At 43.7% G+C, this 18,169-nt stretch overlaps 1 protein-coding gene across 4 annotated transcripts in view; it reads left to right on the forward strand.

The window, feature by feature from the left end:
• Nucleotides 1-18,169, forward strand: part of cdh22 (cadherin 22) — a 140,438-nt gene that overhangs the window by 49,050 nt on the left and 73,219 nt on the right. For 2 of the 4 annotated variants that reach the window (XR_003886063.1, XM_029826994.1), the window contains one exon: nt 9,386-9,519. The exons of 1 other annotated variant lie outside the window; for it this stretch is intronic. The gene's annotated coding sequence lies outside the window, so the exon portion shown is untranslated. Of the gene's footprint in view, nt 1-9,385; nt 9,520-10,040; nt 10,120-18,169 lie in introns of all 4 variants that reach the window. One more of the 4 variants, XM_029826995.1, reaches the window with a different exon arrangement.

Below are 18,169 nucleotides of genomic sequence, written 5' to 3' on the forward strand. Positions count from 1 at the left end.
ATGTTTGAGAGCCAGAGAGTTCAAATAACATCGAGCGGAATGTGTAGACAGGCACGCACACACTCACACACACACTTGCTGCGACAGAGCAGCCACTAACATCTCTACTTTGACACTTATACATATAGAGGTGTGTACACTGAAGCATAGAAAAAAATTGAAGATTGAATTTAAAGCCTTTTTGTTGTTGATATGAAATGAGGAAAGAAAATGTCATTTCTCTCATCTGAAGAAAAAAAAAGATATTCTCAAGACACAAGTAAGTCTGGGAATTTTGTCCATCCCACATACGTTGGCGTGATCATGGCCGATGTTGGTGCACATCCAGCCTGTTAACTGACCACTGAAAATGGTTGACAGCCAGGTTAAAGGGTAAGCACGCTCTTGAAGCAGCAAGCACCTCTCTTGGGACAGCAGAGAAGCAAACAGTCAACACGCAGTGTCCAGGTCATCTTTCAACAAAGCCCCACTATTCTATTTGAAAGTCAAATTCTCCATCTTAGCAACTGGTTGTGTTGCATAGCAGCATGTCTTCGCACTTTATCTCTGGAGATTTTCTATCATGTCTACTAAAGAGTGCAACGCAGCAGAATTAAGGCAAATCTTGACCTCAATTTTTTTTTCTTGCTCTCTTGACAATTGTGTTGGAGGGAAGAAACCATCTTGTTTCTCATTGGATTGTTATGTCGATGGAAACTGCATCCTTCCTTGGCTTGCAATCCCCGGTCCGATGTGCCGCCCAGAAGGCTCATCTTTCCATGGTGGCCCCTCCTCTTTTGCTTTTGATGCTTCTTTGGTCCCAGCCTTCCACAGGCTCCCGGCTATGTTCCCAGCTTCTCTTGGCTGGTGCGCTGTTGGACAAAAACATGCTGAGGATATCACCAACTGCTTCGAACATGACAGTATAGGTTTGCACCCCATATTCCGTAGATCTCAGCAGGAAAGGTGAAAGGTCTGATCAGAGTTTTAGATTAGGGGCCAGGTCAGGTTGACTGTTCTGCTGTTGCTGACTGCCTGAAGTTGTCCAGTTGTTCCATCAAATAGACGTCATTGAGTCTCTCCAATAGCAAGAAACGGTGCACAGTCCAAGTGGAAAAGACGTCCAGCCCATCATCTTCTTCACAGGAACTGGGCCACTTGCTGGTTTTCCAGCCAAACAATGGATCCATTAGAACAGGCCGAAAAATGCTTTCAGGGAGGGCCACTCAAAGTACTATTTATGTCATGGGTTCTTTTTTTCTTCTGTCAAGATTTGGTTTTTCCATCTCATCATGTAGGCAGAATCACTGTAACTACAGGTGATGTTGTTTAATCAGAATTGTAATTTTTCGACACGCCCCTTAAAATCAAGCGATGTCTCAGTTCTGTACACTGACCTCCTTTTCCACGTTGACCCTTTTTCAATTTTATACATAGATTTTCTGTCGGTTGGTCATATGAAAAATGTTTCTCGAGATCCGCTGGAAGCAGTTTGATCGGCTGCTACGCCTGAAATTCATATCGTAGCATAGCATTTTTAAATTAAATGTTCTACTTGTTCTACTCTATTTGTAGCACACGGTTGTGATCAAATACCATTCGATGCACATTAGAGTGGAGTAAATTGGATCTGAGCAGCCGTGAAGGTTATTACCAAAGTAAAAGTATAGTATATCATGTTAGGCACACCATTAGTATCCACAGAGACCACGCCACCAAATTTTTACCTCTCACTTTCATTTAGAGCATCATGCGACTCAGTCCTCTAGAGACTGAAAAGCAGGTTTTTGATTGACATGTCTGCTTGTAAACTGCCGTTGTCTGAGCTGCTGGCTAACGTTGCTGGCTAACAGGCAACCCTCTCTCGCTAGCGCGACCTTATTTCACAAGGTCACGGCCTCTGCTTGATCTTAGACCATCAGGCAAAAGTCCGATGAATGATGAATGATGAGATGAGGCGTGTAAAGGCTTCTCTCTCCACCAGCACCTGACGTGAAAGGGGAGTTTGTTCAGAGTCACCCTGGTGAATGCTCGCGTGACAGAGCGCGTGATAGAGCCGCATATCTAATTAAAATGACTTTGCTGACCATTATGGCAAATCCTCTTCCTTCCTGGGTTACGAGGTTTCCCAGCAAAATAGGCAATCAATAAAATCGATGGGCTGTGTGTTTGGGAGCCAAATGGTTTTAACAGGCCTGTTGTCGTTCCACAGTTTTGTAAAGCAGTTTGTGGGCTCATGCACTCCTCCCTTTGGGAGGCCCGAGATAGACAGGACAGCTACGGCGGCAGAGAGTCAAAGTGGTGAGAAAAGGAAGCCTTCGGAAAATCAGCGCGGAAACATATTTCTGCCGTGTTTGACAGGCACCGTTAGACAAAAGCTTTCAAGAGGATTTTTTTTTTCTTTAGCTCCCCTCCAAACTTTAACCTCTCGGTTGAACCGAACTTGTTTTCCCATCAGCGCACACTCTCCAGCATTTCCCCTTTAAAGAAATTTAAAAAAAGCAGCACGATTGTTTTACACACGATCTGAGCAAAATCCAGAACCTCAACACAATAGTCGCTTTGAAAGTGCCACCAGCTTCCATCTGGGCCTGAAAACACAACACAGCTCACTTTATATCCTACTGCTTATTTTATCATGTAAGTGACCTTGAGAGATGTGTTTCATATTTGAGAATTAACTGTTTAATGAGGTTTAACACAATGGATGTGGGGCAAAAAAATCAATCTATACATAAATAATTATGAACAGAGCTGAGGAGGAATCAGGAAGAACTAGCAGCGTACAGTTTCTGTGGATGGATAAAATAGATTTTACAAAACGAAACTGTTTTGATTGTTATCACACCGTATATGCAAGTTGGTTGGAAAATCTGCTTAATACAGTAGAGTTTGACGTTTTAATAGGTCCTTGTGGATTTTAGATTCAAGGCTGTACAAAGGAGTCGTGGACACATTTTCATAACTCACAAAGATGTATGGCAACCGCTGATCATGGCTCTTCTGACATTGACTTCACATTCTGCCTAAAAGTCTGAATTATGGATCCCACAAGGGCAATTCAGAGAGCCCGAAGCATCTGTCGTAATCCACCGGACTCTATAACTGGCCTTGAAAGACTGAAAAAAATGGATTTGTGTCAAATTTTCACTAAAGACACTCGATACATGTGAAGGCCTCAAATGAAAAGTAGGCTTTTCTAGGGGAAACACATACAATTATAACCACCAGAACTATTCTTAATATTTTCACCCAGTCAGCAAAACCAGTGAACAAAATGAATGCAGGGTTTGAGAATCTATGGCTTGGCCATATCAGGCTCTCTGCAGCGATGCCTCTTTCAAACTACTCATAAGTCGAGTTCAGCATAAATATTAACCAGGATCATGAAGTTAATACATTGGCGCGTATGTGGTGATGGGTAGTTAGGCTTTGGATGACCGTTTAAGTCATGAAATGCAACAATCCTAGTCCCTCATCTTACTGTAAAAATTGTGGTTTTATAGCAGGCAGGGAACGCGTGATGGATCATGAGTCCTGAGGAAAATGGCTTCTTTGTCACTAATAATTCGTCTGCCAACTTTTTTCAAGGTCAACTTCAGAACTGTGGTTTAACAGATTTGTTCTTTTTGTTCTGAACATGTAATTGTTCCCTGAATGTGAGCAGTAGAGACTTTGAGAGGCTTATTGTCCCAGAGTCATGTCCAGAGGCAGGAGGAGCTTCAACAAAGAACTGTGGATGTCAGAAGTGGAGTGAAAAAGTAAAGATCATCGATGGAGATGTGGAGTTATTATCTTGATTTCTCATTATTCTCCTGGTTTTTTCCTCATCCAGCTCAGCCTCCAGCAGAGCTGTAATCAAACTTACAAGTGGATTCTACTTTTTATGAAAGTCCAGAGAAAAAGCAAGTTATGGCTCGTCTCACTGTGAAGGATAAAAGGGTCACAAAACTTTTACACGAATTTTTTAAAGAGAAAATTCAGGTTTTTTCTTTATTTTTGGCAGAGTTACTTTAAACAAGCAGCTGTATTAACACTGACGTGAGACAAAATCATAGCTGAGTCCAAAAGGAAGTGCTTTCTCTCCTTAGTTTCCTGAAGCTGCTGCTAGGGGCAACAGCTGAAGCCCAGAACAGGAGTGTGGATATCGTTTAACTGCCTTAATGGATCCGCCGCCGCCGCCACCGCCGCCGCTGCGTTGCGCGTGCACGTGCTGCGATGCCTTGCTGCAGCGGCACCCTTCCGTCTCACTTCCTAAGGCTCGCCTCATGAGCAAATCTCCACGAGATTTACGTGTCAGCGTGTCCCGTCTTCCCCCTTATTGTCTCAGAACCAAGTAACAGGCTTTCACCTCTACGTGATGCACACACAGATAAGAATAACTCAGGGCCTCTGAAGGAACCTTTTCATTTCCTTGATCGTGTCATCTTAATTTAAAGGCATATTCTTTCTGGAGCCAAGCTACTGCTGTGGCCCTCCGTCCATGTTTTATTTCTCTGCTCTGTGCGGGGAAGCCGCGTGTCACCCAAGAAAGGGAATCATCCCTTTTCTCTCTGCCGTCTTGGCTGCCGAGCTCTCCTGTGTTGTTTCCTTTATAGTAAATAATGCCTTTTCATTTTCCTTCATGTTGAAGTTTGTCTTAAAGCATTTTAGAAAGTTGGTAGAAGTTAAGTCTTATTTCAATTTTGAATCTCTTGGCCCTCCAACTTCAGTCCCACCTGTTTTTTTCCCCCATTCTCTTTCTTGTTTTTTTTTTCTTTTTCATTATTATTTTTCAGTTCTTTCTTTGAGGCTGGATTTCAAAAAGGTGCATTGGTTTCTGGCACTGCACAACTGCCCAGCAATCATTCATTCTTCCGCTGTGATGAGGGGAAAAGGTGGCCGATTGACTCCCGTATTGGTTCTGCTTTCAAATTTCCCTTTGAAGTGAGCGTCTCCATCAGCGAATGGCCTCCTGTCAGTTGGTTAAATCTACATTTGAATCGACGGCCCACTTCAGTTGTTCAGAAAGATTTCTAAGCTCATAAGTCTGCGGGTGTGTTTAAATATGGTAAACAGACAGAAAAGAGGGCAGTCTGGGAGACAGCCCCCCCCCCCCACACACACACACACACAGATGCACGCACACTGAGTCACAACTTGCCGTGTTTTTTGCCACAGGGATCTTCTTTATCCACATAACTCGATTAACTCACAGTGAGCTCTGATCAGCTTAATTTGGCTTCAGCCTACTTTACCCCTCCCTGGTCTGCCCGTCAGTCTGCCTGCACATCCGTCCGTCATTCTGTCTGTTCAAATGAAAAGACGCGTTTCCGTGTCACTTGATTTAACTCTCACTTCCGTGGACCCAAACAGCAACGCTCTGCCCCCCAGCTCATCTTCCCGCTGTTGGTGGCGTCTCACTGGGACAGAGGAAAGATTTATGGCTCCGGTTTATCCCAAATAAATGTATGAATGCTTCAGGTGGATTGTTGTTTGTTCCGTCAGTTAAAGCGGCGCGTAATGAACACTTTCTGTCTGCATATCGTGGTGGCACATTGAGTCCATCTTTGGATTGGGGAACCTCCGGGCTAGTCCTGGGGACCGACCGACAATAAAATAGTGAGAAGAAGTGAAAACTGTAGATTTCCATAATCCAAACGAAAACACTCATAACCAATGTTTTTTTTTTAAAGCAGCACAATGGTAATCAGAAGCAAGGTCGCTGGATTATTATTATTTTACTAGAATGGAAGGATGCCAGAAGGATGCTTCTAGTTTTTCCCACTATTTTTGCTAAGGTAAATAACTTAACATGGATTCTTTCTGTCTTTTGATCTATTCTTAAATCTGTTTTTCAAGGCATGAAAGTGTAAAAATGTGTAAAATTCTGATTGAACTGTAGCTTGCCTTTCTGTACAAGCAAGGCTGGTGTGCGTCGATACGAGAGCAACAATGCATGCCGTCTTTTATGTTTCTGTTCTTTGCAATAATTCAGCATTTGCAGTAAGATCACTCGAGCCATTTGGAGAAGACAGTTTGGTGCTGTGGATTAAAGGTGGTATCTGTGTTAGAGTCTTGCAGTTAAGGCGGTAGAGTGTATATTTAAACCTTACTCACTGGATGATGTTAACCTTTGTATGGAGCAATAAGATAATCAGATTAATAAGGTCTTTTAACAGCAGAATAAAAGGGGGGCAGAGGTGAACCTACATTCATTCTTTGAGAAAATGTTTGTTTTTTACCCTAAGAAATGAAAGTCATACAAGCAAAGCATCTCAGAGGTGAGTAATGGAATCATCCCATGAGCCAGCGTCCCTGCTGAGTAAGAATTTGGCAGATGAGGAATCGTGATTTCCGAGCCTCTCAGGACCCCAAGTCACAAAAATGAGTCACTGAGTCGCATAAAGAGGCACATTTGAGTCTCTGTTCATTAAGGCCGCCACGTGGCCGCCAGTCTTGATCGTCTCAGCTTATTTTCATTTCCTGCCTGACAGATATGAATGATTTATGTGCACAAATTGTCACAATGAGACACAAGGGACCAAAAGAAGCTGTCACGGACCGACATGTTTAGAAGACAAAAAAAACCGAGTAATGCTGAACCGTTCACTTATTATTATTGAGTTTTGTTTGAGCAGTGAGCCAAGAGGGTACAAAAATGGCAAAGGAGTGCGAGCGAGCGCGTCAAAAGAATTATGCAAAGGTCCGGAGAGAAGGAGGGAACTGCTAATAGGACAAGGAAGGAGAGATGCTGCAGAAAATAAGGAGGCATCCAATGATGAGGGATGGGGGAGAAAAGATGGGTAGAAGTAAGTCATGGCGGTGAAGGAGGGAGGCCGGCGAAAAGAGAGTGGAGTGGAGCTGAGGAGGTGGTGGGCCTGAGGGATTGCTGTGCGTTTATCCTCCTCTGCAGCAGGCTTCTGAAGCACCACCTCAGGAAAAGACTTTTAAGCAGGGTGACTGCTGCTCTGCGCTGATCTGTTAATACCCACAGATACAAGAGGCTCCTGCGGGTGGGGGGGTGGACGCTTTTGCGCGTGTTTACGTCTCTCGTGTGTTCGGGATCACGCCGTGTGTGGAGCCCGTCCAGGCGGCGCTCACCCAGAGACACCGAGCTACCGGAGCGATTAAAAGATTAGATCGGGCCCGTCATGCGGATGTTTGTCAGCATTGTCACAGCATTGTCACACAAAGCTGCAGCTGTGGGGAGTTGGGGATGGAATGGGTGGGGGGGGTACGTTTTAGGATCTGTATAAATAGATTCCAGCCTCCTGGGGACTGGTAGGAAACCGGCTGAGAGTCAGAGCACGGAGCAAAAAAACATTTACACACTGGGAGGTGGAGAGGTTTCATGGGATTTGTGTGGTGGGGGCTCAGAGGATTGCGTCACATACTTTGGTGATTAATTTGCTGAAAGTGAAAGATCCAGAGGAAGGGTGCACGTAGAGCGACGCGTTTGTTGCTTTTTCAGGTTTTCGCCTCCATGTGTCGACGTCTCCTCTTTTATTGGCGCCGCCAACTTCAGTCAGGGAGTCGCACTGACAGCGAACATGACAGGAACAGTTTCTGGGATGGAGCTGAGGTCCAAGAGGGAAGTGTGAATGATCAAAAGCGCTGTGTCACAGCTGGATCGAGTGCACAGCATTCAGCATTCAGCATCCCGCTCTCAGCGCCCTTGAAGCTCACGCAGACTGATCCAGTTAACCCACGACCCCTTCCTGCTGTGCAGAAGGCTTTCTATACGAAAGCTGTCAGTTCATTTTTATAATCTCTATAAAAGTTATTTGTATCAAAAGACCCTACTGCTGTCTGGGTTCTGCTGAGGATGTTATCACAGTGCCACACAATGTCCCGTCTCTTAGTATTTTAATCCTGGCTGCATGCTCGCTGACCATAAAAGACTAGTGCATATTTCCTCATTTATACCTGCTAGAATCAATTAAAAGAACAATTTGCATTAGTTTGGGACGAAGCAAAAATCCAAATATTTTCTCAGCAGCGCCCTCCAAGACATGTTAGAGTGCATGTTTCTCCACAAATAAAGTTAAAATAAAACTGATTTAGAAAAATTGCAATTAATCTCAAGATGACTGTGGATTTGTCACGATTAGTGAGAACTTAACATTGTGTTCCATAAATTCCTATTTCTTTATATATAGTTGAGGTCTGGCGAAGTTAAAATTAACTATTGTGACGTATATCGTTAGCTTAAATTAATGTAAGAAAATGTCGCTTCATTTAAAAAAGAAAGTGAAAATACATTTCTAAAAGTTACAGACATTCTCATCAAATCCCCGTTGAGCGTGGCCAATCAGAAATTACCCACAATGCCAGGCAACAGGGCCGCCTTGCCAGGCGTGTAATATCACCCTCATCACATGAAATGGCATTATCGGACTTTGGTGCTCGCGTCTGTATATTTCTGCTGCAGCCTTAATCATAACTGATTATTATTTCTGCTCTTGTTGCCAGGCTACAGCATTTTAATGTACCATATGGAGCATTGTCCATAACACGGTGACATATTTTACTGAAACAGTTATTGTACACATACATCAGAAGTGAAGTTAATGTGTTCAGAGCACTATACATCTAAACGTGTCATAATGTGCCAAGTTGGAGCTACTCATCACGTCAGAACCATAGAAATGTGGTGAAAATGGATATAAAAAAGGTATGTTTGGACTCCAGCGACTCAGATGACCGACTGGAATCTGAACCTTAATTTCCTTCCATTCAATGGGAACTGTGACAAACAAGTCACCGCATTAAGAGCTGTAATTCCACTTGTAAGCTGGAGATGGTTTCAGGTTTAGGAGGTCTGTCTCTGGCGAGGTCATCTTCAGGACAAGGTGTGCGTGATTCGACGCGACTCTCGCTGTGATTAACATTGTTAAGTAGCCGCACTGGAATCTCCGGGGACTGCTGCTTGCTGGAAGAGGTGGTTTTGAGGTGTAATGCAAGTAATTAAATGAAGATTGCAGGCTATTGAATTATCTCCTGGGCAAATAAAGTGCCCTCTCTCCTCCAGCCCTCTCCACATCCACTCTCTATTGCTTTTCCTACTTGCCTTTATGATGGCATTATAGTCCCATCAAAAGAAAAGTAAAAAAATAAAAAAATAAATATATATATATATAGACACATTCCAGACAGACCAAGCTTAATTGTGCAACTCATCTTTCATCTTTTACTGAGCTCTGTCCACACATTCTGACCCCCCTCAACGCTCCATTAGTAAATTGCTTCTGCCCTTTTTTTCCTTCCTCTACTCGTTAGCTTCATGCGCCTCATAACCTTTAAATTAGAACTAGAACTATAGCGGGCCACTTTAAGATTCCAATGTGAGAAAAGAAGGAAAGGAACAATGGAGTTGCCCTTCGCATCTTCCGCTTTATTTATTTGGATTTATTTGCTTTTTCAGGAGTCTAGGAGGAGCCCCAGAGCCACGAGGCTAACAAGTGTTAACAAGAAACCTGCGTGACCTCACAGCAATCCTGTGAAGAGCAGGTCATCTGGCTGAAGGTCGGTGGGTTGCGCCCGCCTGCGTGCTATCAGGTAATAAAGAGTTTTAACACCATCACAATGGAGGATCACAATGTCTCCAAATAGGTCCTCTTTTACAAATGGTGACTGAGATGAGAGACGCAGCTTTGTAACTGTTGTCTTCAAAAAGAACTGATCCCAGTAAAAAGAAGAAGGTTACAACGGTCAAAATCACAGATCTACAATCACGCTATGTTTGTCTGTACAACACGTCAGCTGTAGTATGCTTTGAGGTAATCAGCACTTGATTACCATAATAAAATGTGTCAGTTAGCTAAAGCTGAAGAGATTAAATGGAGACAGATGGAAGCGAGAGAGCATTTCCAGTCCCCACATGATTCATTCTGCATTCTGTCCTCATGTAAGTCCCTGATGCCGTGGAGAAATCCCAGATCTGCTGAGTCAGCTCAGAGTCCTGACATGTCGGTCCATGTGTGCGTGCACGCGTGCGTGTCAGGTCCTGGCATACAGGGTTAATATATGACTGACGCATCCAATCTCTAAGATTACGCCTGTTTTGATTCTGTTTACAGCAGCCACCATCGGATGTAATTGAATGTTTTGCATGGAATAATCTGATACATCCTGGCCTGATCTTTTCCTGCTGCTCAGGTTGGTGTGTGTGTGTGTGTGTGTGTGTGTGTGTGTGTGTGTGTGTGTGCGTGTGTGTGTGTGTGTGTGTGTGTTCTTGTGTGTGTGTGTGTGTGTGTGTGTGTGTGTGTGTGCCTGTGCTCATTCTACTAGCAAATTGGGGCATTATTTGTGAAGTAGGGACATTTTACTGGGCGCTCATCCGCTGCTGCGGCTGCATGTGTCCGATGGGTAATTGTCCTGCCCAACTTCAGCCAACTGTTAATTTGTCACCATCATTCAAGAGAATTTGCTTTGGGATGCACATGAAGGTACCAGGAAGGAACCACCAAGCGCTTGGTGTCTACAAACCCTCCTGAAATAATGGAGACGTTTAACATAGTCACCAAAATTTTACATATTTGCATCCATTAGAGACTACTTTTACGGCCCATGTTGCCCGTCGTTGGATTTAATTACTTGCATATCTTTTTTTTACGTGCAGTGATTCGGAAGAAGACGCCGGTGACGGATAGGATGAGCCAGATGGGCATTTGATATGAGCAGCATAAAACACACTCAGCCAATTTGCTCCAAAAGGCCAGCTGGCTACATCATGTGTGTAAGGGCCTTTGCAGCTCATCATGATGATGATTAAAAACACAAACTGCACTGACCAGCCAGCGGTCCAAGCAGCACCTGTACCTGACACTGCTCTGGTCCTGTGTGTGTAAATACAGCCTGGGGCTCTATAGGCTACCATTAAACAGTAGTGTCCCCTTTAGAGGGTGGAAATGATGATGACAAACATGCATTTGACAGAAATAAAAACATGGTTTGAGTTGGCGGTGCAGTTCGTGTCCCTGCTAAGAACTCGGATAAGGGATTAGCGACCTATGTTGCAGACAGCGACAAGGGATTGAGATGCTTTAATGCCATTTTTGTTGGGCAGCTGTCCATTAGTCCTTCGCAGACACTCAAGTTAAACCAGGACGACACAAGCGGGCGGCTTCCAGAGTTCCGTGTAAAATATGACGTAACGTGTAATATCCGACTTGTAGTTGGAGGTTACATGTTTGATTTGAAAAGGTAAGATTCAGAGATGAGAAATGTGTTGGCGAGCGTTTGATGGAATATCTCACCCCAACAAAATGCCATGTGTTCCAATAACAGCATCAATGTAGCAAAATCAACTATAAATGATTGTTTCCAAAAAAACATGTACACACTGGGAAAAAACATCAAAAGGAGGATGTTTGAGTGTTTTTCCTGTTCTGAACCATATAGCAAATATGTGGTTCAAACAAGGAGAGATGAGAGAAAAGTGTGTCAGTGCTGCCAAGCCAGGATAGGGTATTATTCTTTGTAAGTCCCACTGCTCAACACACACACACACACACACACACACACACACACACACACGCTTTGATTACACCCATATAACCCCAGTAAAGCACAGTGCCATCCTTTTATCACTGCATTTGCTAATTGTCTTTACAGATGCATAATCAATAATGCAGCAATGAGCAAAGTTCCGACATTATTTTTCCCAGCTATATTTGTGCCACACATGTTATTGTAGTTGTAATTGTGCCGCTGTGTTGTACTATAATTCCACCCTTTGGCTACTGTGAAATGTGTCTTTGTTTACATTCCACTCCTCTGTGTGGATTAATTGTATGTTGGTGCCAAAGTAATTAAAATTCCACCCCAGGACCTTTTTTTTTTTTTGGGGGGGTTTTATTTGTTCTTCGGGGCATTAAAATGATGCGAGATGGAAAATGGTCTTTTAAGCATGTTGCTCCCACCCGAGAGGTTTAACAACTAAAGATTTGGATTAACCTCTTCAAATGAAAATATGGCTGTTCTGTGAGGCTGTCGGGGGGGGGGGGGGTAGAGGCTTTACCAAATCTCAGATTCACTCTCTATCTAAAAAGTGGAAAGGGTCGAATTATGAAGTCTAGGGGAAAAAGAACATGCAGAACCTACCCGTGGCTGTGCGCGTGCGCGGGTGCTCACATGTTTCAACAGCGCTCATAAGAGTCTGATACCTGTGAGGGTACAGGGAGCCCCCCAGAATCCAGAGCTCTGCTCTCTCACTCTTAGGAAACCAAGAGAAAAGAAGTTTGCAGACGTTTGTGGTGTTTGGAATACATTAAGAGTATATGAATGGACACAGCTGCCTCGCACTGAATGAGAAATCACTGTAGAGAAGATTCAAAGGGGTAATTTTACACCAGCTTATGAGCAGATAAGTGATCAGACTGATGTGCTCCCCAGAGACGGCCAGATGCTACGCTAGGGAATTCATCCGCAGCGAAGCTGGCCAACAGTGCCCTGATTCTGGGCCGGCCCGCTGAAAATGAGTTCCTCTGATACAAACAAATTCAGGGATTCTGTGAAACGTGGGTCATTAATGTTGCCAGTTTAATGTCATTCCCTCTGCCAGTGGGGTTTTTCTGTCACAGAAGCTGTTGGCTGGATCGCTTTAGCTAGCGCTGGCTAGCATTGTCCGGGATTTTGTTGTCTTTTTAACCGCTCGTCTCATTATCTCATGATTTTCTCATTTTGCGTTGTCGTTTGCAGAATGTTGTCGCATTGCTTTTTCAAAAGTTTCTGTTTGTTTCTTTGTATTTGCATCACGCACAAAGGGAGAAACACGGCACAAAGACGTGTTATCATTGGCAACAGCCTCAAATTGACACGTTAATGAGGTTACAGGCTTGTTAAACAGATACTTTTTAACATTTCAATATATAATTACCTTCTTTTAAAGTAATTAGCCAAGTAATCAACCTGTCTGAGTCCATTTGAACAATATTTAAAATTGCCTTTTGTATGAGTGTGTCAATAATCAGGATCCAACTGTTAGTTGAAATGCATCAGTTCCTTCATGTTACTGTTGTATATTTATAAATAGATAAAGGCTGGATTTTTTTAATTATTATATTGCTAATTGCTCTGCAACATGTCAACACAAGCTGATCAGACTGATGATACGGCCCAGTTGATTAGTGCGGTAAACACAACAGGACACACACGCCAGTTGGAGGCCGCAGCACTTTCAAAGCACGTCACACGTCTCCAGAGATGATTCCACAGATGATCGGAGAGTTTAGAAGGCAGCAGCATGGCGCGCACTGATTACAAGCCATTAGGCTGTTCCCGTCTTTTTATCCTGAAAAAAAAAAAAACTCAATCCGAAACAACCGGCGATCCAAACGAGGATGCTAGCTACAGCAGGTAGCTGGCAGCCAGTCCATCTCCACGCTAAATCCAGCTCCTGCTGGCTTCACTCTGTCAGTTATTGTTTGGAGAAGTAACAGTTGGGATGTTTCTGTATCTGTGAACATGATGTTGAAGGTAAGACGGCGGTTAGTGTGACTGTAAAGGTGAGCTGCCTCTTTAGGGCCTCTTTCTTTACTGTACGTCTGAGAAAGCTGCCCATACATTGCTGTTTTCTTGGTTTACTTAATCACTTTAACAGTTAGAATAAATCAAATGGTGGATTCTCCTAGACAGTCGAGCCAGCTACTGGTTTTCTGCCCCGTAATGGTTTTAGTATTATGACGTATGTCTTCATGCGATAAGTGAGCGAGTGGCGCTCATGTGGTTTCTATATTCAAAGATTCAAGTTCTCCCTGTTTGAGTCCTTCGGCTATTTATCTGGCTTTTAAAAAAAAAGAAGAAGAAGGATCTCCAGAAAAAACCCAGAGTGGAAGTTGGGCCAGGCTCCACCACCTCCCGGCATACAACAGTGAGCTAAGTAAGGGGATCTTTGAGATGGCAAAGGGGCTTTTAATGAACAGACTCTGTATTGATCTGTGGACAAAACAGTCGTTAATTATGTGCAGGGCAGCATTTAATTGAGGGAGCAGAACTAGCCCCCTGCTCGCTGAGTGACCGCGTGGTCGAGAATGATGAGCCTTTGACCGAGTCTCGCGCCACCGCGGTGAAGGATGAGGCACCATCACTCAGCCACGCCATTGCGCCGTCTTCACTCCCACTTGCACGGGTCTTTATTTCTTTCCTCCCCTCCAGTCACCTCCCCGTGTCTCTGTCTTCCAGGTAGGGACACAACTTAAAAAGTAAACAAAATTCCACAAAATAGACACGGTAAAAGTTGTATTTTCATTTTTTCTGATTGAATTTGTTAGCTAGCTACATGGCTATACTGCTTAACGTGTGCGACTACATTGCAGTAAACTCCGTGTTAGAAACGCAGCTTTAGTTTTGCAATCTTCTATTCGTCACCAGGCAGATATAAATCTGTTCATAAATACGCAAGTGGTGTAACTGCGTGGATCAAAAATACCCACTAATCATTTAGCTATTATACAAAACACTCAGCCACCGTCTTTGTTAAGATGGAAAACAAGAGTGATGACAAGCGCTGTGTGTACCACAGGCAATGATACCCCCATCACTCAAACACCACTTCGGGAGATGAATGGATGTGTTTAACTAGAGAACTGAGGTGTAATCCCTGCAGGGGGATAAGTTGTGTCACTGGTGCAGGAGTGTATAATCTCAGCAGGAGTTCGATTCTCATTAAAAGAGGCTTATTTATCTCCACACTTCCCAAAGAATCAAGCTTGGCGTGTTCAAGGCTTGGGGTTGGCAGCAATTACCATACCTATCAAGTAGCTTTTATAACGCCTGTTCTGCGTCATAAGAAAGACGTGCCAAGCTATTACTGAGGCTGCAGGCACCTCTCACAAGTTGGAAGCACCGAATGAGCTCTCAAAACGGGTTTACATAAAAGGATCAGTTTCCACATCGGGGGAAAAAACATCCATTTCGGTGGTTAAAAATATAGTTTCCCTCCGTCTAACTGTGGAAGCAGAGAAGAGCAGCCTGCTGATGTGATCTGCTGGAACATGTTTAGAAACTTCCCAACGGCCACCAGTCAAGAATTGACTCGAAGCAACAACAGCATTTGTTTAAAATAAAGTTTGGGGTTTCTTTAGCACTGTCGAGCGCCATAAAATGGTTCCAGATTTGATGTACATGTTGCTTTTTAATAACTTCTGTTTAATAACTTCTTGCTAACCAATTCCTAGTCTTGATTTCCATGTAAATTAAAGTCATCGCCCAGACAAGTCATCTGACTTGATTTGAATAGCATAAAAGTGTTTTGGATATTATTTTATCTATAAGTTACCCAGCGTGAACAGCATAGATTCCTATATTTTTCATGCAGCTGTTGCTGTGACACAACGGATCATTTCCAAATAAATGAACAATCCTCATTTTAGCCGAGAGCTTAAGCCGCATCATAAACACTTCACATCTAGGGGGGTAGATTCACGCAGTTTCGAGAATTTCCCGCAGCGCTTGCTGCTCACCAACGCCTCTGTGATGCAACGAAGCGCAACTCTTACAGGTAAGAACATCCCAGATGCAAATTTAGCACCTGAATAAATACATCTACCGTATTTAGCAACCTTAGTTGAAGTGTGCATCTTTAATGACCAATCATGATCTGAATGTTACCCCAGAAGCTCGTGCACATAGCGGTGAATTCCACTGATAGTGCTGTGTGAGTGGGTGTATTACCCCACTGTTGTTCAGAGGGCTATTACCGTCATAGTAATCCACAAATGCACCGTATGTAGGAATTGTGGCTTCGGCTATTTGTTTTTCATACATTAAGGCGGCCTCATAGTTGTGTTTGCATCTCCGCATGATGTGGGCTGTGCGCTGCCTTCTTACACATGCATTACACTGGTGTGTGCCTGTAATCCACAGTGCTGCTTCCTCTCAGGGTCCATAACGTCCCATTGCCTCGTGATGGATGTGTGCTACGTCGGTGCATGCGTGGCCATAAAATGAAACAACCTGTTGGCCCCCGCCAGAGCAGTACATTCTGTTTTCTGACACATCATTACCGGAATGGACTTGCTGGATATTTGTTGGGTTGTCTCGCTCCCCTCCCCCGCCGAGTTATTCCGTGTTTTTCTCAATTATCACCCATTCCATAGCTCTCGCACGGAACAGCTACAGAAAACAATACACCACAGGTGTCACACACTCTTGGGGGCCACTTTCGCAGGAAGACCAATGACACACTTAATTAATTGGTGTTGCTAGCTCCTGCGTGTCGTGTTTACAAGCTCAATTCTTCCATGTAGCCCTCATAAGCTCAAAATAGACAGTCTTGTATGTTAGTGCGCGCATAAAGAATAGTTGTGTCACATTCCAGTGCACGTCCACAGGCCTGAAGTCAGATTCAGCCAGACAGTGTTCTTTGTTATTCCGTTAACTGTAATTCTCAGAGTCTGGGGGCTGCTGGAGCCTATCCCAGCTGTCTGTTTGGATCCTCAGCCACTCAGGTCATGCTAGTTTAAGTGTTGAAAGTCAAAAGCAATTAAACTTCTTGGAGATGTTCTGTGTTTCATCCGAAAGGCTTAAGTTCGCAATGAATGATGGCGAGGCGCAGAGTTTTAAACCTCCAGCGAGGCTGACGCGCCTACATCTACAGACCGGCACAACAAGGAGTTATCCTCAATAAAAGCTGGACACAATGCCAATGTATGCAAGAGAAAAACAAGATTTGGGAAGTTGTTTCCTGAACGCTTCAGCATTTTTCTATTCTCAATATAGATCTTTATTCAGCTGTAAATTAACTCTCGCCTCAGTGTGCTTCCTCGAGTTCAGCTCTGAATATGGTGGGTAGAAAAAGTCACAGATATTGCTGCTTTCATGGCTAAGAGCTTTCCTTTGTGCACGGGGCGACTCACTTGTGACCCTGTCGAACTTTGTAGATCGCATTCACAGTATTTACCTGCACAGGGCATGTTTGTCTGCATCTACGGCCCTTTCAGGACCTCCAATCCTCTAGGACCTTTGAGATATCTGGGTCTTGATAACTGCTATTGGTCCCCTTAACCCTTGACCTCAACATCCACAGCTACCACGTGACCTCACCCATGTCCTTTCCCTGACTTCAAGTAAGTCACGTCCCTGTGTTTGTGCTGAGGCCAGATGCACCTAGTTAATTCTCAGCCTGACAGTAATGTCAGCCTACACACCAGAGACCTTCTGGGCCTTACAGTCTTAAAAGTTTCTTGTTATTTTTTTCTTTATTTTTTCCTAAGAACCATGAACACAACAGGACGAGGCGACTCTTGACCACAATTTCAACACGCTGTAGCAGCTTCAGCATTCGGTAGTATTTCTACACTAGACTGCACACAGCTTCTGAGAGGGAGATTGGACCTTCATGAGCTTTAGCCAGTTGAGGCATGGAGATTTACTTTTACACAAGCAGGAGAGGAGCGGAAACGTCTTTCTCTCGGTCAAATATTGTCTGTCTGCAGTCTGAACTCAGATAATTAAGATATAGCTTCAGCTGCAGGTGAAAAAGTCACTACATTCTCTGCATAAGGAGATAAACTGAGCTCATATTGATGTGTTTTTTGGGGAGGAAACTGAGAGAATTGTCATGCAGTCTCCATGTTTGCCCTCTTTTTATTATGTGGGTTTAATTTCCTTCATTACAGGTTTTTGCAGGGACGCTGCATGGGGGAGGGTCTAAAAGCATGAATGGGTGTCAAGGGACATTTTTTCTTTGATCCAAAAAAGCCCTTTCACTTGTCTGTGGAGTTGCTCCATTTCCCAACATCTTGACAAAAAAGGAGGCAAAATAAAAATGAACCCTTTACGTGTGAGAAGACATTTTCGATTTCCAACAATTTGCTAACAACTCTTGCATAGTTATATATATATATATATAACTATATATATATATATAGCCATTACAATTCATAAGGAACAACAAGGAAGGAGGCAGCACAGATGTCCCACGAGAATAATGACAAATACGAGGGCTCATCTGTCTTAAACTAGTGTTTTACTTTGTTTAAAACCAATTAAAACAGAAGAAAATCTCAAACCTCTGAAATGTTTTACCTGAGGTAAGATTGACTGAGCTCTGGTGCTTTATTTTGGTGAGGCAAATGTGGAGGACGCTGCTTGTGTCCTCCATTCTAATGGCCTTGTTCATTTTCAATGACGCTGATTGCCACATCCAAACGTCCCAAAGGCGGTCAGGGAGGAGCTCTCCAGATGCTGCTGCCACGGACTGCGG

This window comes from Takifugu rubripes, chromosome 19, assembly GCF_901000725.2.
Source record: "Takifugu rubripes chromosome 19, fTakRub1.2, whole genome shotgun sequence".
Taxonomy (NCBI): domain Eukaryota; kingdom Metazoa; phylum Chordata; class Actinopteri; order Tetraodontiformes; family Tetraodontidae; genus Takifugu; species Takifugu rubripes.